Genomic DNA, 24,780 nt, shown 5'->3' with positions numbered 1-24,780 from the left:
GGGGCCGCGCGCGCCGGGATAGGACCGACGGAGAGCGAGTCAGGTACGGGAGCCGGGGTGCGCATCGCGAGCGGGCGCCACCCGCATCGCGAATCGCATCCCGGCTGGAGGCAGGATCGCAGCGCACCGGGTCAGTGGATCTGACCGGAGCGCTGCAATAGCGAGAGTGTAGCGAGCGCTCCGGGGAGGAGCGGGGACCCGGAGCGCTCGGCGTAACAGGTGGCAATAGGCCTATCAAGAAACACAGCATTTAACCCACACCCTGGCATCACGAGTGACAAGGGTTAACAGCGCCCTTAACTATCCTGAACAGCAACACCCTAACTACCCTACACAACCCTAACACCCACCTATGCCTGATGCATCAGAGTAGATTGACCATGGTGCCACACCAACACTTCACAAATATGGATAGTGCTAAACATATTTAAGGTGTTACCAGTTACAGACATTCCTCCACATCAGACCTCAAGTAAGTATTGAGGATATGCATTAGCTAAAACTGAACTTTACTCAGGATAAAATATATGTATCCAAATTTTTTTTTAAATTAAACAAAAGCAAAGGTGTGCAAAAAAACACCATGTGCCACCTACACCACCAAGTATTGATGTGATGCAAAGACCTCTAAAAGGTGGCAGGGAACAATGTATGGTCCATTGTAACCGGTGGGGGTAAAAACTTCCCCTATAAGGCCCTACTCTTGCATTATTAATTCCCTTCTTGGCAAGTGTTACTCGCCCTAAAAAGTGCAGCCCCACACAGGAACCTATTTCCAGGGAGTTAATTATGCGTGAGTAGGGCCTTACAGGGGAAGTTTTTACCCCCACCGGTTACAATGGACCATACGTTGTTCCCTTCCACCTTTTTAGAGGTCTTTGCATCACATCAATACTTGGGGATTTAGGTGGCCCATTGTGTTTTTTGCACACCTTTCCTTCCTTTTGTAAAAATAAAAATAAAATTGCGGTACATATATTTCATCCTAAGCATAATATTAAAAGTTACGTTTTACGTATTGCATATCCTCAATGCTTACTTGTGCACACTAACACTTTTACAAAAGAGACCGTTTTCTTCTGCCTACCTGCCTCAGCTACTATTTTTCACCCTACTTCACCCTTCTCCTTTTTTTACCCTACTTCATCACCGGATACTGATATTGCCACCCACCGCCCCACAATGTCACCGGGTCACCTTCAGGACTCCTGATGCTACCTCCAGGCTGTCTCATACTGCCACCATATGTTCTCCTCATGCTGATACCAGCTACAGGCTGTCTCATTCTGCAACTATATGGTCTCCTCATGCTTCCGCCACCTCCAAGCTGTGTCATTCAGCCACTATATGGTCTCTTCATGCTGCCGCCAACTCCAGGCTGTGTCATTCAGCCACTATAAGGTGTCCTCATGCTGCTGCCAACTCCAGACTTTGTCATTCAGCCACTATATGGTCTCCTCATACTGCTGCCAACTTCAGGTTGTGTCATTCAACCACTATATGGTCTCCTCATGCTTCCACCACCTCAAGCTGTGTCATTGTACCACCATGCCACCATATGTTCTCTTCACGCTGATGCCAGCTACAGGCTGTCTCATTCTGCAACTATATGGTCTCCTCATGCTTCCGCAACCTCAAAGCTGTGTCATTCAGCCACTATATGGTCTCTTTATGTTGCCGCCAACTCCAGGCTGTGTCATTAAGCAACTATAAGGTCTCCTCATGCTGCTGCCACCTCCACGCTGTGTCATTCAGGCACTATATGGTCTCCTCATGCTGCCGCCACCTCCATGCTGTGTCATTCAGTCACTATATGGTCTCCACATGCTGCCGTCACCTCCACGCTGTGTCATTCAGGCACTATATGGTCTCCTCATACTGATGTCACCTCCAGGCTCTGTCATTGTCCCACTCTGCGACAGTGATTCTTATAGCGACACCTCTAATCTGCATGTCATATTGAATAACAGTATTATTTCACTAACCCAGCACACACCCTATGTGTGTTACAGCAAGGCAAAGTGTTCTACACCCCTATTGAGGCTCTCTGTAGGCCAGAAATAGACGTTTTTAATACATATTCGCCGCAAATAAATTTGTACCGAACCAAATTTTTTTGGAAAATTCATTGAATCGACTGAATCGAATTTTTCAAAAAATTCACTCATCTCTAATTGGTAATATTGGTCTTAGTAAACAGGATTTGATCTCAATATGATAGCAATATGTATGGTGATAATATTCCTCCTTGCATACTGTTTTTGTTGGTAGTATTGTTTAGTATACAGGATTTGGAATATCGCAGGGGGCCCTTGCTTTATTTAGTCGGGGGCCCATGTGTTGCTAGTCTATTTAATGATATAAAATAATGGATATGAAGGCGTTTTGGTTGGTGTCATTTTATAGCGGGGGGGGGGCATCATTTCATTCTCGAACTCAGGCAGCACAGTGGGGAAGTGACGGCAGCATGAAAGGAATGACTGGAACCTTTTTAGTGCTCCCCACTCTACAACCAGTCCTCTCACCTGCGGGATGGCATCAGGTGGCAGCGATCACCAGCAGAAGCTGTAAAGATCAGTGATGGGGCCTAGCACATGGAGCAGCTGGGCCTGGGCATTGTGTGCAGGGGATTTGAACACTATCTTGCTACATACCTATTTAGCTACCTGGCTATCTACTTACCTACCTGGCTATCTACCTAGCTACCTACCTAGATAGCAAACAACCAAATTAGCTAGCTACCTACCTGGCTACCTAACTTTGTTGAACTGTGTATCGTACGGTGTTGCACGTAATGAAAGCAAAAAGAGTCACACTGTGACCCACAAATGGCTGCTTTACCAGCTGTCGGGTCATGACCACTTTAAGGCCTATTAAAATTCTCAGCACCAGGCCCATGATGCTCTCAATCTGGCCCTGGCTGCCCGTGTGCTGCACTTTGAAATCTATGCTAGTTCCGAGCTATCGAAGATTTCAGCGAACAATTTATGCCAACTCTCTAACGTAAATTGTAATAAATCTGGTGGTGCAGGAGGCAACTTACCCTTTTCATGCGCCCTTTTACGGCGTACACAGTGTAGAGAAAAATTCAAAAACTCTTGCAAAATTGAGGGTTTGCTCTAAAATTTGCAACTGTTTTAAGACTGGCATATGGTTTTCAAAAATGTCCCCTTTGTGTTTTCTATGTATATAATAATAAATATCAAGTATAGGCAATGGCCCATGATTTACTATAACTTTGTATAGTAAATCTGTTTACTATATCCCCAGAAATTTTCATAATTTATGCTGGAAATCTATAACAGGTGCAGAGTTAAAGTGTACCTCTTATGAAACAAACTTTTTATATATTAAAGATAAAGCCCTACTGAACAACTTTTCAATTAATTTTATTTAAAAATGTTACCTCCTTTCATGTTTTTACTTTAAAAACTCCTCCACTTGGGGTCTCCCTAGCAGTCCTGGCCACAAGCATTTCGCACTCAGGGCGTGAGTCCGAAATCACTCTGCAGCCAGGACACATACGAGCTCAGCGCAGCTCCCCGCCTGTCGACAGGTGGGAAGGAGCACTGAGCTTGTACACAAGCAGGGAGTGCTCCTGACCCATCATGTGCCTTATTCCTGCAGGGCACAGCATGGGCTGTATGCACGATCCCTCTTCTCTTTTTCTCCGTTCCTCTCCCCACTTTCCCTTTGTTTCCCTCCATGCTAACTCTCTGCCCACTCTTGGTCCTCCAGCTGTTCTTTCCCCACAGGTTCAGAATGCTGCATACCGGCACTGATTCATGACAGCACATGGCTAATTATAAATGCATATGCCGTGCTTCTCTCTCCGCCGGACTTGCTGTTGCTATGACGACCTCCCCGCGCACAGCACTCTGAACTGAACTACTGAAGAGCATAGAAAAAAGGTATTTTTAGGGGTTTTTAAAGAAAAATAAATGCAGGGATAGACTAAGTTAGAGTCAGGGACAGTTGGGGACGGGGATTAGGGAAAGTTTAGATGGTGATAGGTACTCTTTAAGATTGTGGTTTATAAACACATGTGCCTCTTAATAAATTTGGCGCATCATTTGCCGGCACACTTATGTTTAAGTAAGTAAATCTTGTCTGAAATGTGTTTTGAGATTGTGGTAACATCCCTGCAGTAATCCTCTAAGTCTTAATAGAAAGAACTATAAATCCCATTCATTGCGTATAAACAGGAGGAAGACTTATATTTGGCCTGTCAGACAACTTTCATCTTTATTTGCCTTGAAGAACGAACCCACCGAGCTGCTGCTGAGCTAAGAAAAAACCAGACATAGAAAGCAAATGTGCTACTTGTTAACCGTGCGTCTAATCCTGATTCCTCCTTACCAGTTTACTGCACGAAGGTGTGTGACATCATGCCATAAGCTGTGCAATTGTGTAAAGATGTCACAGGAACACAGACTGCTTTATACATCAGGACTGGGGAAATACTTCTCTTGTCATCCAAATCTATAGCGATGTGCCAGAACAGTCTCCTGCTATATGTTTCATTGGACTATTAAGCTATTTACAGCCATGAGAATCTGTCATGCTCTGTATCTATTTAGCTGGCAAAAGTGTGATTTAAGAGAAAAGTCTGGCTTTTTCATTACCTATTTCTGGCCTTCTTGGCACTCAGCTCCTGTAGAAGCCCAGAATTAGTTCCCTGCGTGTCTTCCAATGAAAATAAACATGCAATCACGTCTGTAAAGGTACATATCTACACCATCAGGATCATTTTCCACGTCTTCCAGGCCGCCCCACGTGCCACTAATATTCTTGGCATTGTTTCAGCATAAACACATCCTCCAGGAATGTCTTCCAATGTCTAATGAGGACGTGTCACATTTCCCTTTTGGTAACTGGCTGCCTGATGGCATGGACAGTCTTCATTTTAACTTCCCATTTTTGACAGAATCTATAATGCAGATGTGAACAGAACCTGAGGCTAGGTTCACACTTCATTTGGCTGTCCTTTTTTCACAGTTTAATTTTATTTTCTATTAACAGATTCATGGGGCTTCCATCATGGTTAAACATATCCATTGGCCTCCATTAGACAAGTTACTGTCAAAATAAGTTTCAATAGTGCAAACGGAGACTGTCACACTTTTCTCTATTGGTCAAGGACAGGATCCCAAGATATTCTTCTCTATTGTACAACGTAAGTCTATGACAACAGGGAGCCATAGGATAAGTATCTTGTGTGACCTCCAATTTAAAGGAAAAAAGGACCAGGGTGCTGCCTAAATAGAAAGGGGTTGTGAATGATAAAATATATTATATAATAAGCAGAGAGTAAATATTGGGTTGGATGAATGGATGGCTGGGCAAAGTGGTGGTTTTAGTAGCTATAGTAGTGCTGCTATCATAGAAGTAGTAGTCATTTACGTAGGAAAAATAGAAGTTGCATTCAAGTAGTCATACTTTAGGAGTGTCTCTAGATTTGAAGCAAGTAGCTTTTTCACTATAGCTATACGGTAGAGGTATCTAGATGGCGGTGATATCAGATGAAATGAGCCCTTAGGTCCAAGACTGTACCTGTGGACTTTAGGGCAAATTCTGGACTTGCCCCTCACCAACAATAAGAGAGTATACTAAGCATGAGATAATACTGTATATCTCTAAATAATAGTCATTCAGTTACCATGTAACAAGATCATTCAAGGAGCAAATACTGTGTATCACTGTTCATGTTACTACCTTACTGTTATTGACCAAATCCAGTATACTAATACCAGAATTATGAATTATAGAGCCAAGCCAATCCTGCTCAGACCTTTAGGGTGACAGTGGCTCGCCAAACTTTTGCACATTGCCTGACTCTGTTCCTGTAAGCGAGAAGCTACGCAGTCAGCTTGCCACAGCTTTTCAGGACCAAACAACTGCTGAACAACACTCCACTTCCTCTTCCAGCACTTCTGCTAGAGGCATCAGCAGTGGCATCTTTACATTGGAGTACATGAGAACAACTTTTTTAACATCTGATATTCCACCCTGGCATAAATTGTCACTAAAGAGATGTACACCACCACCTGAACAACCAAGTTGATGCATATCTAAGCTGTGCATTTCTCTGACAGACACCATGAGTCCAGACCCCATGGACTTCTGGGTCATTAGATTAGACTATTGGCCAGGACTTGCCCAGTTTGCTATGGATGTGCTGTCTTGTCCACCTTCATCATCAGAGAGAGTGAATCATCAGAGAGAGATTTGAGCATGGTAGGCATCTGCGTCACCCCTAAACAAACAAGATTGTCTGCCAGCAATGTGGAAAAACTCACATTTGTTAAAATGTCTTTTGTCCTGTCCACTGGCTACTACAACTCCCACCCATCCACCACTGCCTACTGCATGCTGGATACTACAACTCCCACCACTGCCTGCTGTCCGCTGCATACTACAACTCCCACCAGACCACCACTGCCTGCTGTTTGCTGGAAACTACGACTCCCAACAGTTTACCACTGCCTGCTGTACGCTGGCTACTAATCTTCCCCCAGTCCACCACTACCTGCTGTCTATTGGCTACTAAAACTCCCACCAGTCCACCACTGCCTGCTGTCCCCTGGCTACTACATCTCACACTAATCCACCACTGCATGCTGTCTGCTGGTGAATACACTCCCACCAATCCACCTCTCCCTACTGTTCTGGCTGCTAGCTACTACAACTCTCACCAGTCCACCACTGCCTGCTGCATGTTGGATACTATGACCCCTACCAGTTCACCACTGTCTGCTATCTGCAGGCAACTACAACTTCCACCAGTCCACCACTGCCTGCTGTCTGCTACAACTCCTACCAGTCCAACACTGCCATCTGTCTGCTGGCTACAACTACCAGCAGTCCACCCTTGCTGTTGCTACTTTAAGCCAGGCCTACACATACACAACCCATGATCCCAAAAAAAGGGATACATTTTTTTAGCTTTTCATACAAAAGCTTCCTCACCATTTTGGGAAAACAAACCAGTTGCAACTCCCAAAAGGGATAACTTTTGGAATATTTGAAAAAATCCATTGTATCTTAATTTTCCAGAATCAAAACCTGTTGCAACTCCCATAAAGGGAGACTTTTTGATAATGCTATCATCTTTTCTATGTTTACAAAAGATATTTATTCACTGTATACAATAATTTGATACACTGTCACTAATCCTGTTTTAAATTTGTTTTTTACTTTTCAATATTTGCTAAATCTATTTCCTTTTCACTACCCACAAGTTATTTACTATTTTGAGACAATGTAGCCAGTCCTGTTGTAACTCCTAGGGAGAATTTTTGGCATACTTGGAAAAAGCAACTGAGTCTTCCGATACATTGGTGTGCATTTTAACAGCGACAGGCATCTGCCAACAGACAGGGATACGTTTTGCACTTTTATTGCATGTAAAAAGCATACAAAATCCGCTAGAACAGTGTTTTTAAACAAGCTGTTAGTTACCATGGGCTACTGCATATCGCCATAACTGTGACAGTACCTTATTCCCGTAACCACTTTAAAACTACTTGAATACCTTCCTAGGTGACCCTAGCAGTGTTATACAGAGCTGTTAGGTGGTGGTTATACATGTGTTTGGAGGCTTATTTTATTGCCGGTTTGTGAAGAACCTGTTTGACGCGAACCAAACTTTTTCAGGAAGTTTGTCAAGCCTGCCAAACCTAACTTTTGAAATTTTCGCTCAACTCTAATAAATAATACCAGTACAGAAACTAAAAATGACTAACACTTCCAAACAATATTAAATACTTGCACAGGTGCACACTGCTTAATTTGTGTGTTACCAATAATGGGCAAGGGGCAAATAATACTGCCACACCTTGACCCCCACTAACATTACCACTGACTAATGATTGACTAATACCACTATACTGTTTAGACTGAATAAAATCCATACTAATGTAAAACTAACTAATTTTTCCTCATACACGGACCACATAGAAATAGATACAGGATGTATATGAGCGATCTGCAGACCATGTATGATCAAGTGATGTATGAACCAGTGACTCACAGGTGATGTCTTCTCTGATTGGAGTAATACTCTTTTCCTTTCCTTCTCTATCAGCTCAAGCCACCAAGAAGACTTTTCCAGTCATGACTCGCCTTCAGCACCCCTGTTACCACTTACCTCCACATGTTTATTGCACTGTTCAGTAATAGTGCCCTCTTTCTGCCTACATATAGTAATAGGCCCCTTGGTGCCTCTATTTGGCATTTAAGCCCCTTTTGTGTCCTTATATAGTAGTTAGGCACCCTTTGTATCCAAAGATAGTATTAAGCCCCCCATACTGCCCCATGCATATTAGGCCCCCATACTGACACTATATACTATTAGGTTTCATTATATTTTTTACTCTAATTGTATTAGATACATTTTTCAGACAAAATCCGTTAAAATGCATTATTTTCTATTGTCCCCAGGCTGCCTAAAAAATTAACAAACACTTTAACTTACTTTTCTCTGCTCCCCCCTGTAGCTCAGGTATCGGGGCACCTCATCTGCAGTCAGTGACTCTGCTTTCCCCCATAGTGCATACAGCCAGGGAACTAACAGTGCCACTCGCCAATCACTGGCTGAGGTGAGACACCCCTGCAGCCAATGATTGGCTGAGTGGCGCTATGACATCACGTCTACAACTTTGGCCACTCCATGAAGCAGACTGTTAGCGGATACCAGAGATGGGGCATCCTGATTTTAGAGGCTAGAAGATAAGTTAAAGTCTTATTTTATTGGGCAGGCTGGGTGCAATAGAAAAATAATTTATTTCACTGGACAACCCGGTAATGGCTGTTTTTACTAGGTATTGAAGCTCAGTACTATTAAAGCTATTTACTGTTTGTAATAGGGTGCAGAAAATGTGGAATAACTAAATAGGGCAAAATATTTTAAAGTTACATAACATTTCGAGTAGATAAAAATATCATGTAGATAAAACTATAAAGGAAGCCTTAGTGACTACAGTTGGTAGGGAATAAAATGCAAAGTTGATGTTATGTTTGACAAGATAAATATGGTGTTTTTCTGTTCATGAAAACCGCAATGTCGTCTTGACTTTGGGACACTAATGCCACCTAATATCTATTTTCTAGTTAAACAAACGGATGTCATTCCAAAAGCATGTATCATCCAATGACTCTTTATGTTCTACTCCGTATTCTACTCTAGAATATGAATACATAACATATTGTGCTCATACAAATTTTACATAATTATTGTTATTGTGTATTTAAAATGTTGTATGTTTATATACCGAAATGCAAAACAGATGACTTGTGGGTAGTAATCTAACATCTCACTGGCTGTAAATGCTTATATAAAGGAGCCTTGTTCACAAACAGATTTCTCGGGGAAGCTTGGTCTTTATTTGTTACATTGCACTATTGTCATGAAATAGTCTTGGATGACGTATTTCATCTCACATATGAAGCCTCCAGAAAGCATGCTCTAAAGTGTGCAGTACCCTTCCAGCTGCCTTTTTAGTAATCTTTTCATAGGACAACTCTCTGCCTACATTTAAAAAAGTGAAGTTGTGTTGCACCAAAAAAGTTAAGTTGTTTTAACCAGAATCCAGAATGGCTACAAAATTAAATTACTGTTACTGCATGGTTTTACACTGCTCAAAAAATAAAGGGAACACTAAAATAACACATCCTAGATTTAAATGAATGAACTAATCGTATGAAATACTTTCTCCTTTACATAGTTGAATGTGCTGATAACAAAATCACACAAATATTATTAATGGAAATCAAATTTATTAACCCATGGAGGTCTGGATATGGAGTCACACTCAAAATTGGAGGTAGCGGTTCTGCTGCTGGGTTGTTGCCCTCCTGAGGCCTCCTCCACATATCCTGATGTACTGACCTGTCTCCTGATAGCACCTCCATGCTCTGGACACTACGCTGACAGACACAGCAAACCTTCTTGCCACAGCTCACATTGATGTGCCATCCTGGATGAGCTGCACTACCTGAGCCCCTTCTGTGGGTTGTAGACTCCATCTCATGCTACTCCTAGAGTGAAAGCACCACCAGCATTCAAAAGTGACCAAAACATCAGCCAGGAAGCATAGGAACTAAGAAGTGGTCTGTGGTCACCACCTGCAGAACAACTCCTTTATTGGGGGTGTCCTGCTAATTGCCTATAATTTCCACCTGTTGTCTGTTCCATTTGCACAACAGCATGTGAAATTGATTGTCAATCAGTGTTGCTTCCTGAGTGGACAGTGTGATTTCACAGAAGTGTGATTGACTTGGGGTTACATTGTGTTGTTTAAGTGTTCCTTTTATTTTTTTGAGCAGTGTAGTTAAAATGTCTTTGTCATTTAGAAAAACGTTTGACATGCCAGACAGACATGTAAAATTTTTTGATCTTTCAGTATCTCCAGATATATTCCTGGAGAAGCTTAAAGGAAGAGATAAAAAACACAGGGGGCACTCCCTGATGAGGTGTATCCGCTGGTGTGGGTACCTTCACCACACCCAGGTGATATACCAACCTTTTATGAAGCTGCACTGGAATTTGCAGCAAATGGCGTACGTGAAGGTGATCACGGTTGATGGCTGCTGCACTCTTGCCGGTATCGGACCCCAGTAATGGTGACCAATAGGAATAGTGAAAGACGAATAGGGTAAAGAAAGCGGAGGCGCTGCACAACTGTAGTCATGAAGAGAAGAATCGAGCAGCACAGGACAATAAAACTTTTATTTGTATAATTGGGGACAACGCGTTTCTGCATACCCTAATCCATTACTCAGATCCACTTATATTTCCCAGAGGTTGATTGTGCTCAGTACTGGATTGCTGAGACCGAGGACTGGTGTGGCGCCTGCACTCCAGCCGAGGTGTGAACGGTGCACGGCAGACAGGAGCGGCCATGGTGACACGAGAACCGCAGCCGGTCAGAGAATGAGCTCTGTAGGGCCAAATCCACACTGGAACCGGGAAAACCTGTCACCTATGTGGCGGTTTTTGCGGTTCCAGTGCGGATTTGACCCTACAGAGGAGCTACAGGAGGTCATGGCCAATGTGCCAGTTATAGTGCCACAATATTACCAAACTGTGTGCCCCCTATTAAAGTGACACCAATATTAATAGTGCACTCGTAGTAATGCCAGAACATTTGTTAGACTATCCCAATAGTGCCAAGCAGAGTGCCTCCGAAAGTAATAGTGCCAACAATTTCTCAAAAATACATTTGCCAAGACTAGTGCTTCTATAGTGGCTCTACCATTCATAGTGCACACACAAAATAATTGTGCCTGTGAAGGTACCAAAGGAGCTAAGGAGCTAAACTCTGATAGTAACAGTTCTTAATGTCCCCCATAATGGCTCTGCAGATGACCCCATTAGTGACCCTAACATTAATACCATCCCAATGTGCCCTCTACAGTGACAGTTCTCCCAGGTGGGGGAACAACTGGATATAAAAATGATAATATAATTGTAACTAAAACAAACACAAGTTCTTTGATGCACACTAATTTCTTGGGCAGTTGCAATAGGGAGACACTGCATTTACATACCTACATCCACATAACCTGCTCTATGGACACATTGTACACATTTACATGAATTTTAACCCATCAGGATATTAAATGGGTTAAATTTTAGTAATAACAAATGAAATATCTTTAGGATGTGCCATCGATATATGATTGGAGAGGATCAGACTGCTTGGACCCCCACCAACCACAAAATGAAGACATAGCACCATATTAGTATGGTCTTATAGTGCAGCTCCACATAGTTTTCACTTACTTACTTTTCCATACAGAATGAACCAACCAACCATCATAAAGCAATATATCCAAATGAGGTGTATAATATCATCCTGATGGTCTGTGCCCCTCTGGCATTCAAAAACACATATATACACAACATAAGGCTTGTTATAATAACAAAAATAAAACCTTAAAAAACAACAGTACTAGTTTAGTATTGTAAATTGCATCCTCTTGTTATTATGTTTATTTTTAACTGTACAAATAGTACGGTAATTGGTCAAAAAACTGACAAGTAACTGTAATGTTTTCAAGATTTGGCTATATTGCTTTTAGCCCATAGGGGATGGTGTTAAAGTAATTCATAGCAGCACACATGTAGACTTAGCACGCTTTTATTGATACAGTAGCTATACTGATACCACAGCTATTAACTATACAGCAAGCCAAAAATCTACTAGGCACTGTCAGGCTGGAGCCCACCTGAGGAAATGATTCCCGACCCTCCATCTTTACAGAACAGTTACATGCCCACTTTTATTTACACTGTAAACTTTGTTGTTATCGTTGCGCACACACAGGGCATACCACTTATACATTATAAGAGTTATTTGCCAGTCTACTAAAGCAAGAGGTTGGCTCCAACATCATCTTCAAATGAGTTGTGTTCTGCTAGGACCATCTGCTGGGATTCTCTGGTACTCTGGTGTTCCAGTCTCGCCCCGTATAGAGGTTAAAAAAAATTTGTCTTAAATTATTATAATTCCTGATATACACAGGAACAACTTTTTATGAATCTACACTGTTCAGCAGGCAATGAAAAATACATACACAAAGGGGGGAATTTATCAATGTTGGTGTATGGGAACAATTTTTGTACAACTTTATTTTGTGTGGTGCTCATGTCTACATGTGCTAAATGTATTAAATGGTCGTAGAGCAGTTGATCAATTTCAATATCAAATTTAAATGTTAGTGTCAGTGGACTCTTTTTTTCAGCTTTTTTTGTTTTTTTTAGTGGTGACAATGTGTAAGTGCGCCAAATGTACTAAATTTCATGACCACTGCAGCAAAACAACTTGATTTTGACACAACTACACAATCTTGAGAAAATCGTTTAGTTGAAAAGATGCAAAAAAAGTAGCAAAAAATTTACAGCAACAGTTCTAGAGACAAATTAAAAAAAATATTATCTACATAAAATTATAAATTATCCCTCTGTGTGGAAAATTTTTAGATTTTTTGGCCTATTGAGCATTTTGTGACTTTTTATCACCAAACATACTTTTTAAGACAAAGTTTCCTCCCAGCTTGTCACGTTTTATAAAACATGAAAAAACACCAGAAAAAATGCCAGAAAAACTGCCACAGCTTCTTGAGGTATTTTTGCAATTTTTCTGGGTTTTAGGCATTATTCTATATGTGGAAATTACATTTTTTTATCCTTTGGCAGTTTTTCACTACCTTCAGGGAACCATTCCGTGGGTTGAATGCAGGGCGCCCGGCCCATGGAGTGGAGGTAAGTAGCAGAACTGTTCAGCAAAAACATACAGTTAACCAGCTATCTCTATAGAGACTAAACTAAGAACGATGAGCCGGCCCATCAATGAAAGAGTTAAGTTGCGCTACACAATATATAAAGCATAGTTTCGCTGTTTTACTGTAACCTCTTGCTGGGCTGAGTGCTATGCATGGGTCCAGCAATGAAAGAGTTAACTAGTGCTGCAGAGCAGCACTAGTTAACTCCTTTGGGAGTATACAGTATACAACCATCTAAATAGATGGCTGTATACTGTATACAGCGATCAGGCATCAACTTACCAGGGGAGCACCCAGAATGTACTAATCCATTTTTGTGTTTGTTTTTTGATACGTGAATCCAGAGGACTACTTCAGATTTGGTGGACAATGATCAGCAGTTTTTTTTTGCTAAATAAAATGGTTAGCGAGGGCTTGTGGGAAAGTGTTTTTCATAATAAATTTTATTTATGTGTTGTTTAAAAAAAACTAAAAACTTTACATGCTTAGTAGGGGAAGCTGTCTCATTGACAGAGTACATTGCTAAGCTGGAGCTCAGTGTTAGCCCCAAAAACAGGCCTGTACCAACAGGTCCAGAGCATAAAGCAGTAACAGGCTGGAAAGAGCCAAAAATATTGGCAGGACGTAACTATGATGCATCCCTTTAGATCTCTGCCTCCAAACCTCCCTGTGCACACAGGGCATCCGCGGGTAGCCCTGTGTGAATGCTGATGGGAGAATACGCATCGTATTTCCCGCTGCACAGCAGATTTTCGGCAGTATAAAATATGCTGCTTATGTGTTTTATGTGACCCTACCCTTAGTGCGGTTTGAGTTTTCCTGACAGATATAGCAATTGTTTGTCAGGTTTTTCCCACTTAAAAATCTGCTCAGATACCCTAAAAGGAGGCACGTCCTTCATTTTCCTACAGTTTTTGTGCACATTATCTCCCAATGGCGCAATATTTGCACAGTGTTTGCACAATGTTTGCACTGTGTTTGCACTTTGCTGACCAACTTTAAATTGGTCTGTTTTCACATGTGATGTGGTTGGTGCAGTTTGGCAGAAAGTGGCGAACCCTGGCACAAGTAGGTGACCAAAGTATAGTGAAAAACCAGCCAAGCGGAACACTAGACTACACTAAGAGGAAATAAGATTTACTATTAGACAGTCATTGACAGACATTTATCAAGCGATTTAGTTAATTTTTTTTTTACTAAAAATGTCGCACAAATGTCGCACCTGTGACTATGCGATTTGTCGTGCAACATTTTGACTGGAAAGCGAGAAAATGGGAGCAGATGCGGGTCCTTGGTAGGGACTTAACCTTTGTCCCTACGGAGAATTACAGTGCCTTTACATGGACCAAGGACCTGCATCTGTTTACACGCAAGCTGCAATGGCATAAATTCTTTAAATCTATGGAAAGAAGGGAATGTGAGGAGTTGGGCATTACGCTGGATGATCTGCCAGTAGTAAGGGACCTAGTGGGCCTTAGTGATCAGAGCCCCACTTTAAGTGGTAAAGGTCCCTTTACGGACTGCAGACCGAAGAGTACAAAATGCCCACCTACCCCTGAAATCTCATGCATTGAGGTCTTTCGGGATCTCGTGGAGCGGGATCTCCGAGATCTGCAATGCTCGACGGTGTTTAAGAATTTCAATAGTAATCTTAGTAGAAGCAAATGGCAGGCTCTCAATGATTTGAATAAAAATAAAAATCTGGTTATTAAAAAATCCGACAAGGGCGGAAATGTAGTAGTACTAACTAGAGAAAAATATATTGAAATGTGCGAGAAACTGTTGAATCATAGAGACACTTACGGAATATTACAAAAAGATACAACAGCAGAATATCGACAGGAACTTGTGTTACTTCTGAATGAGGCTAAGGAAACAGGGATTCTGAGCAGTGAGGAATATCAATATTTGTTACCAATGGCACCAATGACACCTGTGTTTTATGCACTGCCAAAGGTCCACAAAGGCTTTAATCCATTAAAAGGAAGACCTATAGTCTCCGGAATAGGCAGTCTCACGCATAATCTGGGAACCTATATTGATAAAGTGCTCAGAAGTTTTGTGGTTTCCTTGCCTTCGTACGTACGTGATACTATGGACCTCCTCCAAAAGTTGGAGGGGGTGACCGTTGAATCAGGTACCCTCTTGGGTAGTATCGATGTAGAGGTTTTGTATTCCTCGATACCCCATACACAAGGTCTGAGAGCGGTTGAATACTACCTGACGTCCAGAGGTTTACAGTACAGAAATCATAACAGCTTTATTTTACGGATCCTAGAATTTGTTTTAACTGAAAACTATTTTCTTTTTAACGGTCGCCTTTACCACCAGCGCAGGGGCACCGCGATGGGGAGCCCCTGTGCCCCCACGTATGCAAGCTTGCTCCTGGGCTGGTGGGAGGCCACCCAGGTTTTTAATGGGGAGCGGAAAGTTTTTGAAGAAAAGGCTCTACTTTGGTCCCGTTTTATAGATGATGTGCTGGTTTTATGGACAGGCACCATATAAGAATTTAAAGATTTTATTCATTCGCTTAATGTAAATGATATAGGTTTACACTTCACGTATGAGATTGATGACAGGAAGCTTTCATTTCTTGATGTCTTGATATCAAAGGACGAGAGTGGTTATGTAGTCACCACAGTGTACAGGAAAAAGACAGCCACTAATAGTCTCCTGAGATGGGAGAGCTGCCACCCGATCCCCCTCAAGAGGGGATCCCGAAAGGGCAGTTCTTCCGTCTCAGGAGGAATTGTTCAAATTTGAGTGACTTTAAGAGGAAGGCTCCTGATTTAAGAGATAGATTCTTAAAAAGAGGGTATCCAGATTATATATTGAAAAATGCATATAAGACAGCACTGGAGACCCCAAGAGAACATCTGTTGACTCCAAGAAATAGAAATGAAGCTAAACCAGTTATGCGGATTATAGGAACCTTCGATAGAGCCGCGCAGTCGGTCAGATCAATCTTTCAGAAACACTGGAGGATTTTACAAATGGATAGTGACCTTGAAGACTGCTTAGAACCGCACCTCATGATAACCTATAGAAGGGGGAGAAACCTTGGGGACAGATTAATGGAGAGCCACTTGGCCCCCTTAGAGAGACTCCCTGGTAACATCAATACGTGGCTAGGAAGAAGTTAAGTCAAAGGTAATTTTTGCTGTGGGAAATGCAGAGCATGCGAGTTTATGTGCAGGACGAAAACAGTCACTAATATCCAAACAGGAAGGAATTACCCAATCCAGCACTTCATTAACTGGATTGGGTAATTATTAACTGTTATTTATGTAGCCACATGTCCATGCCCCCGTCAATACGTTGGAAAGACGATCCGTGAATTAAAGAGACGCATTCTGGAACACATCGGAGACGTCAGAAATAATAGAGATAAGCCTCTGGCCAAGCATATAGTGAGATACCATGGAGGAGATCCAAAAATGTTGAAATTCCAGGGTATTGAAACCGCTAAAAAATTTGAAAGGGGAGGGAACCTGGATAAATTGTTATTACAGAAGGAGATGAAATGGATCTTTGAATTGGATAGTTTAGCCCCAAAGGGCATCAATGAAAATATTAATTTCACGTGTTTCCTCTAGCCAGGCTAGGCAACTATGGGGGACGTTAGATGGACCGCTATAGGAAGACAGGGAAGCCGTAGAGGGCTTTTAAGGAGTCAGTAAGTGGTTAGAATTTATAAATAGGGATTGTCTTGAGTAATAGGGCATAGGTTCCAGTGTGGGACCATTCTTTTTAGGACGGCCACCCCACCTAGGTTTATGGCCCCAGTAACTAGGGCTCATCAGGGTGTAATAGACAAGTCCCTTCCCCTACGCTACTGCCCTGTCACCTTTCTGCCACCTAGGACTAGGGAGGTCAGTTAGGGAGGTGGTGCTATTATTAGCACACCCGTATACGTCACCCCATTAGTGAGGAATATGCCTATCTTTATTATTTTATGTATACTATCCTTTATCCATTAAAATGAATATATCTCCATCTGTATGGTACCATAGGTGTGTACGGAACTAACGTTGTAAATTGTTTCTTTTCTGTGTATGCCTCTATAGACATCGCTTACTATGCACTAGCCATGCAAGAGTTAAGTCCTATAGCAGAACTTCGGCCGGAAATAACTGTGGAACGCCAGCGCCATATACGCATGCGCAGTTTGGCAGCAGGTAATTGTTGACAGTGGTTGCCAGGACACATCCGGGGAGCGGCTCGGGGCGTGTCTGTAGTGCTGACGGCGCTGGCCGGGTCAGCTGATCCCAGCGCGAAAACCGGAAGTTGTCACGGGAAGAGCGCATACGGGGATCGCGACCTGATGAGGTAAGACGCCGGGCGGCGGCGCGCATAAAGAGCGCACGCCGCAGTGTATCCATGAGTTGACACAGCGCGGACTGGAGACACCAGACTTCAGAGCTTCATACTGTAGGGACCGTGAGTAGCCCGTGTTACTGAGCGCAATAGAGGTAATATGCGCTCAGGCACCCGGGCATTACAGGCAGTATACCAAGAAATAGGTGGCTTGTGATGCTAAATGTGTTTACATGGGCTAAAGCAATTGGGGTTATGTGCAATATAAGATTATGGTATCTGATTAGCACAGGGATATGTGCAATACTTATTACAGAAGTGCATTTTTTTACATTTTTTTTTACATTTTATCATATGTTTACATGGGCTTTTTGCAATCTTTAATAATCTATAACATAATCCCCCTCCACGGTATACCCCTAAGTATTAGGGTCACCTAGAAGTGACCCCACAAACAGGCTATCTGTGAAACAGCAGACGACCTGGTGCCATTAATTCTCTCCTGAGGACACTGACGGTATAGTCAGCAGAAACGCGTTGAGAGATAGGATCTTATATATATATATGCTCACAGGGAACAGACTCCTATAGCAACAAGCTGGTGGTCTGTTTGGAGCATTTAAGGCACTTTACTTTGCTTATTATTTCACACATTTAGGGAGCACATTTTCCTTTTTTTTTGTGGTGATTTTAAATGAATCTAATAAATAGTACATTTTAGGCACTTCTTTATCTTTATATTCTTTTTGATTTGCCAAGAAGTAACTCTACTAGGCTCAGGATTAGCCTTACAATATCCTGTATTTTGCTATTGGAAAGCGAGAAAAGCAAGTTTTCCAAAACCTAACTACGTAGTAATAATTTTAAAATGGACTACGGGTAGTCTGGTATTTATTAACTGCGACAGTCGCAACTGCGCAAAAAAAAGTCGCAACAAGGTTAAAAATGACTAAATTTACTCCAGCTCAAACATGGAGCAGAAAAAGCTACTACCAAAGTAAAAAAGGAAAAATTGCTTACATGAAAGAAAATTATCAACAGGCTGAAACCAGTAAAAAAAAGTAAGGAAAAAAGTACTAAAAAAAGGAATACATAAGCAAACATTGATAAATGTCCCTCATTGAGTTTCTCCTTTACATTTTAGCATATTATCATTCTTTAGTCACGTTGTCATTTTGAGTATTTGGATATGTTTGGTAATGTCCCAGGCACTATGGAGGGCATTTACAAAGAGTGGTGTGAATTCTTCACTGTTTAAGAGCACAAAAGTTGCGGTGATAGTTGCGGACTTACGCCAAATTTATCAAACGCTGTACAGACTTTGATAAATTTCACTGATTCAACTTCTAAAAAAGTTGCAGATTTTGTGCAGAGATGCGACTTTTGTGTGAAAAGTCGCATATACCCTGACTCAAAAGTCGCACAGAAAATGTAGGGCAGGGCTTAGTTGACCTGAGGAACCGTCTATTTCTGGGATCGTGCAAAAATTTTGCGACATTACGCAAAAATTTGCACTAAGTAAATCAGTGACCACTGCACAAAGGCCGGCATTTATCATTGTGTTTACCCTTTTTTTCTGTCTAAATTTGGCGCTATTTGGGTGCAATTGTCCTTTATTTGCACCTTTTTTTCTGCCTTTTGGTTAACACATTTCTGCTGATTTTAAATTGTATTCCACTGATTTTGGCAATACACATGATATGGATGGGTTTCAGGAACTGCGCCTTTTTGTGAAAAAAAAAAAAGGCGCAAAACTGCCAAAAACCTACACCAGCCCAGATTTAGTTTAGCTTTTTGGTGTATGTGAAGAGTGAAATTTTAGAAAATGTGACCTGCACAAAATTTGTCAAATGCTCTGTGACCATTTAATAAATTTGATGTTCCTACACATTACCAGCACACACAAAAAAGGTGTAAAAAAATGGTTCCCTTACAAAGTGCTCTAAAAGGGTAAAAGTGCTCTAAAAGGGTAAAAATCATGGAAACATTTCTAAAGCAACTGCCGCACAAAAAGTCGCACGGACCCATTGTCCAACATTTTGTGCGACAAAAATAAAGAGAAAAGCCGTTTAAAAAGCGTTCTAAATGTCTTGATAAATCCCCCCATGAGTAAATAGCTTTTGTCAACAACACATACAATTTGTCTTAGAATTTGTCTTACACCACGTTCAGGGTATACACCCTAGGTATGTCTCAGCATACTGCCACCCCATAATCACAGTTTAATCCCAAGGGGTATTGTCAAATAGTATCACTGACATATACCAGCATACCTCTATGTACATCAGCATACGTTTTTACCAGTAGGCCTTGGGTGTACAGTGCAGTAGCGGGGTGAACTCTTCCTTTGTCATTCTCATCCATTATGTTCACAAGTCAAATGAAGTACATCAGTAGGAAATAAACATAATTCACATATTTCTTTGCTGCTCTAAATGTTCGTCAGCTTATATCTGGAACATGACCTAAATGAGCAGCCCCCATGCCAGGCTGTATATGTCTGTCATTCTGTATGTAAGTCTGGGACACAGCTGTAAGATGCTACTCTTAGCAGACACAAATAAACTTGAAAGGAGTTCTAAACTTAAAATACGGTTCACATAACAGGGCAGTAAAGTTCCTCCAACTTTATATGTCAAAATTCAAGCACAAGAGTGTAAATTGCAGAATGGTTTATTTTTCTCCATAATGTTATGTGTATATCTATGTATGATATCCAAAGTGTTCTCTAAGGACATGCAAAAGTAAAGAAACGCACGGGAGAGTTTGTAACTTAGGCTAGGTTCAGACTACGGAATTTTCGCCTGCAATTTTGCTTTGAAATTGCAGGCGGAAATTTCGCTTTCTAAAATGTATAGTGTAGTGAATGATTTTCCGTTCCCAAATTCACACTTCGGAATTTGTGAAGCGGAATTTGTGAACGGACAATCCGCTTGGAAATTTCCGCCTGAAGAAAGGGGTTGCTCTTTCTTCAGGCGGAAATCCGCGCGGAACACATTGCAGTCTATTGGAGACTGCAGTGTCCGCGCGGTCCTAGCGCCGACTGATTCAGCCAGCGCTGGCCGCACTCGGAATCTCCGGGCGGAAATTTTCTGCCTGGATATTCCGTAGTCTGAACCTAGCCTTAGGGTCTATTCACACGGCAGAATTTCCACTTGCGGAATTCCACCTCAGATTAAAGTCCATAGACTTCTATGGGATTCCGCACTCCCATTCACTCTTCTGAATTTCCGCTTGCGGAATTCCGCTAGCGGAATTCCGCAAGCGGAAATTCAGAAGTGTGAATGGGATTGCAGAATCCTATAGAAGTCTATAGGCTTTAATTTAAGGCAGTATTCCGCAAGCGGAAATTTTGCCATGTGAATAGACCCTTAAAAGGGTACTCCAGTGGAAAACATTTTTTTTTTTCAAATCAACTGGTGCCAGAAAGTTAAACAGATTTGTAAAGTACTTCTAATTAAAATGTTACTCTTTCAAGTACTTATCAGCTGCTGTATACTACAGAGAAAGGTGTTTTCTTTTTTAATTTATTTTCTGTCTGACCACAGTGCTCTCTGCTGACACCTCTGTCCATATCAGGAACTGTTCAGCAAACCTCTTCTGCTCTGGACAGTTCCTGACATGGAAAGAGGTGTCAGCAGAGAGCACTGTGGTCAGACAAAAAATAAATTCAAAAAGAAAACAACTTCCTCTGTAGTATACAGCAGCTGATAAGTACTGGAAGGATTAAGATTTTCAAATATAAGTAATTTACAAATATTTATAATATATATTTAAAGGGGTTCTCCGGTGCTAAGACATCTTATCCCCTATCCAAAGGACCCCACGTGATCTTGCACGTAGCACCCCGTTAGAATCAGTCCCCGGAGCACATTCGCTCCGGGTCTGATTACTGGCAATCAAGGGGGCCGGAGCATTGTAACATCATGGCCCCGCCCCCGTGGGACATCAAGCTCCGCCCCCTGAATGCAAGCCTATGTGAGGGGCGTGACACCTGAGGGGGCGTGACTTACATAGGCTTGCATTGAGGTGGCGGAGCGTGTCACACAGGGGCGGAGCCATGACGTCACAATGCTCCGGCCCCCGTGATCACCAGTAATCAGACCCGGAGCGAACCTGCTCCGGGGACTGATTATAACGGGGTGCCACGTGCAAGATCACGTGGGGTCCCCAGCGGCGGAAGCCCCGCAATCAGGCATCTTATCCCCTGTCCTTTGGATAGGGGATAAGATGTCTTAGCGCCGGAGTACCGATTCTAACTGGGTGCTCCGGGGATTGATTCTAACGGGGTGCTGCGTGCAAGATCACGGGGGTTCCCAGCGGCGGAAGCCCCGCAATCAGGCATCTTACCCCCTATCCTTTGGATAGGAGATAAGATGTCTTAGCGCCGGAGTACCCCATTAATGTTGAAGTGTACTGGATTCGAGTTCACTGGATTTTTAAAGAGGTGCCCACTTCTCAATAAATCACGTAGTAAAGCAGCCTGTTAGCAAGCGTGGATTTTTGCTACAGTTTACATCTTTTGTAAAATAAATTGCAATAAATCCGGCGTTGCAGAAAGCCATGTCTCCTTTCACACACATTACATCCAGCCTTGCCCACTTTTGCAACATAAAGTCACAAACTTTTTGTCAGAACGGAGGCTGGCGCAATTATTTTGCAACTTTCCACAGTTTGCTGCACCCAGCACAGACAATAATAAATCCCCCCACGGTCTATGGACCCTTACACAAAGCCTTCTGCTATCAGATGATAGCAGATGATGAGAATTGTAGTTTTTCAACAGCTGGAGAGCCACAAGTTTGGGAAATCTTGTTTAGACTATGTTTACTAATACATTAGAATCAGATACTATACTCAGTTATAGCAGCAAATAGATACAAAGCAAATACTTACAAATACATTATTTATTGTTGTACATTATATTTATTTCAGTACTACCAAAAAATGTACAATAATCATGTAGAAATAAGGCTCTTAGCACACTCTTTTGTTACAGTATGCGTCCCCAGTGTCTATACACATGGTCGCATCTATCATACATAGGCTCCCATGTTAAAGACCATATAGTGGACCATATGTATCTTTTGCTGTATACTACTCTATGGCATAGTGCAGGATTCCATACAACCCAAAATCTGACATGAACCACCTGAATGGAACCCAAAATGACACTGTTTTGGCCACTGCCAGTAAGTGGTTGTTTGTGAATATGTTTACCACATGTTGCTATGATATTAAAATGCCTAACATGCTGTCACACATGGTACACAAAAAAAAGTTGCGAATTTTTTATTTTTTTATTTAAGCCAGCTAAATATTTGTAATGTATTACATAAAAGAAAATGCTTTGCAAAGTAAGACTTTAAATAAAAGTTAAATTAATAGAAAAAAAATATACCTAAAATATCTATCTATGATCTATTTAATGTGCTATTGATATTTAAACCCGGTTTAATATTATATTTGTTGTTTGCATGTTTTTATATGCCTGATATAAATAATAAAAGCCAGAAAGGTATTGTCAAGTGTTTAGTCTTACCAAAGCTGTGTGTGCTTCCAGTTGTCCTGCAGAGCTGTGTGTCTCCTCTTGTGCTGTGCGGGGGTCTTTTTATATAGCAGCTCAGCTAACAGCCCAGGAGTGGCTGGCAGCCACAAGACAGAGAGAAACTAGATCTGAAAAAGCAAAGACATCGCAGAGGACTTACAAGGGGGGTATGGAGCATCTTATGCCATCAGACAGTACAGGAGGACATCCCGCAATACAGAAGCCCATAAGGGAAGAAAATAAAATCTTGAAATAGGATACTAAACTTTTTCTTGTAATCTAAAAAATGGTACTGCTGTTTTCATGTGTTTCCAAGATCTGAATGTTCTAGTTTAATCCCCTTTTGTTACAATTCAACCCTTTATTGAAATAATAGTTTACCACGAAGCAAACCATTAAGGGTTGTACGTATGCCAATGTTTGACAACATTATCCAAAGACACTTTATGGCTTGGCAGTCAGATGCGGCGTTCTTCCTTAATGCAAAGAGAATTTCTTGGGGTGCTTAGAAAGAAAGAGATGAAAAAAAAAAAAAAAAAATATATATATATATATATATATATATATATACCTCATGAAGAGTAATAAATGCAGATATACTGTACTAGACTCAATTACTCAATTAATCATTCCTGCCAATACTACATGGACCATTGGTCCGTTGGGGAGGTGTATGTAAGCAAGGTCATGCAATTTCCTCTCTAGGCGCAAATGTGTTGGCAGGCATTGCTGCTCTTTAAGCGTAAGCCCAGCATTGGTCTTCTGCCCGCTCTGCAAAGATCGGTGTGGGGAGACATAGCTCACGCTGAACGGTAAAGTTTCCGATGCAAGCGTATGAAGCCCAGCGAGTTCTGTGCAAGAGGTCTTTTCTAATAAACAGGACTTGTGCATGGAACTCACTGGGCTTAATATGTTTACCTCAGCTCAGTACCACCCAGTTCTCTGTACATATTTTTGCAGAACAGGTGGGACTGAGACTAAGGTTAGGTTTGCACTTGTATTTTTTTTTTCACCAGCAAAAACGCCGAACTCCCCCCCACCAGAAATACTGCCACAGCTTGTTCCCTGTGTTTAAGCAGTTTTTCTGGCTACTTTGCTGATGTGTGGAAACACCAAATTTTGTACCACTGTGGCCGGATGCAGGGCACCCATCCCACAAAATGTAAGGAGGTAAGCAGTGATGTATACTTACTACTCACTACTTACCTCCGCTGGCTGTATAGTATTCAGCAGTGCATAGAGCACACTGATATATACTATACTGGAGCCAGGACTTCTGTCACTATACTGACAAGAGTCCTTTCTCCTATACAGCCCAGAGCACAGCTGACCAGGATGTATAAATTGTATACCTCCTGCCCAGAAAGAATTTACTGTGCGCTATGTGCCAGCCCAGCAAGGAAAGAGTTAACTTGCACTGCTAAGCAGGAATGGGTAATGTTGTATGAATCCCTGACCTGCTCCTGCTCAGACTCTTAGCAGGCCTTAGTAAATACAGTCCTGTAACTCTCTTTAACAAAGGGAGGGGGTAATGACTACCAGCAAATTCTCCTGAGACGTATAGCTCACTTAATGCTGCAATAACCATCTTAGGGGTGCAGGCATCAGTGGTGTAGCCCTCTCAGCCA

General features: G+C 41.9%; 1 protein-coding gene across 1 annotated transcript in view; it reads right to left on the bottom strand.

Moving 5' to 3' along the window:
* Positions 1–23,256, bottom strand: part of CILP (cartilage intermediate layer protein) — a 54,490-nt gene extending 31,234 nt beyond the window's left edge. Inside the window, exon 1 of the mRNA XM_056569240.1 lies at positions 23,147–23,256. The gene's annotated coding sequence lies outside the window, so the exon portion shown is untranslated. The remainder of the gene's footprint in view (positions 1–23,146) is intronic.
* Between the last annotated feature and the right edge of the window lie 1,524 nt (positions 23,257–24,780).

Source organism: Hyla sarda, chromosome 4, assembly GCF_029499605.1.
Source record: "Hyla sarda isolate aHylSar1 chromosome 4, aHylSar1.hap1, whole genome shotgun sequence".
NCBI lineage: Eukaryota > Metazoa > Chordata > Amphibia > Anura > Hylidae > Hyla > Hyla sarda.
This window is presented reverse-complemented; position numbering and strand designations above follow the sequence as displayed.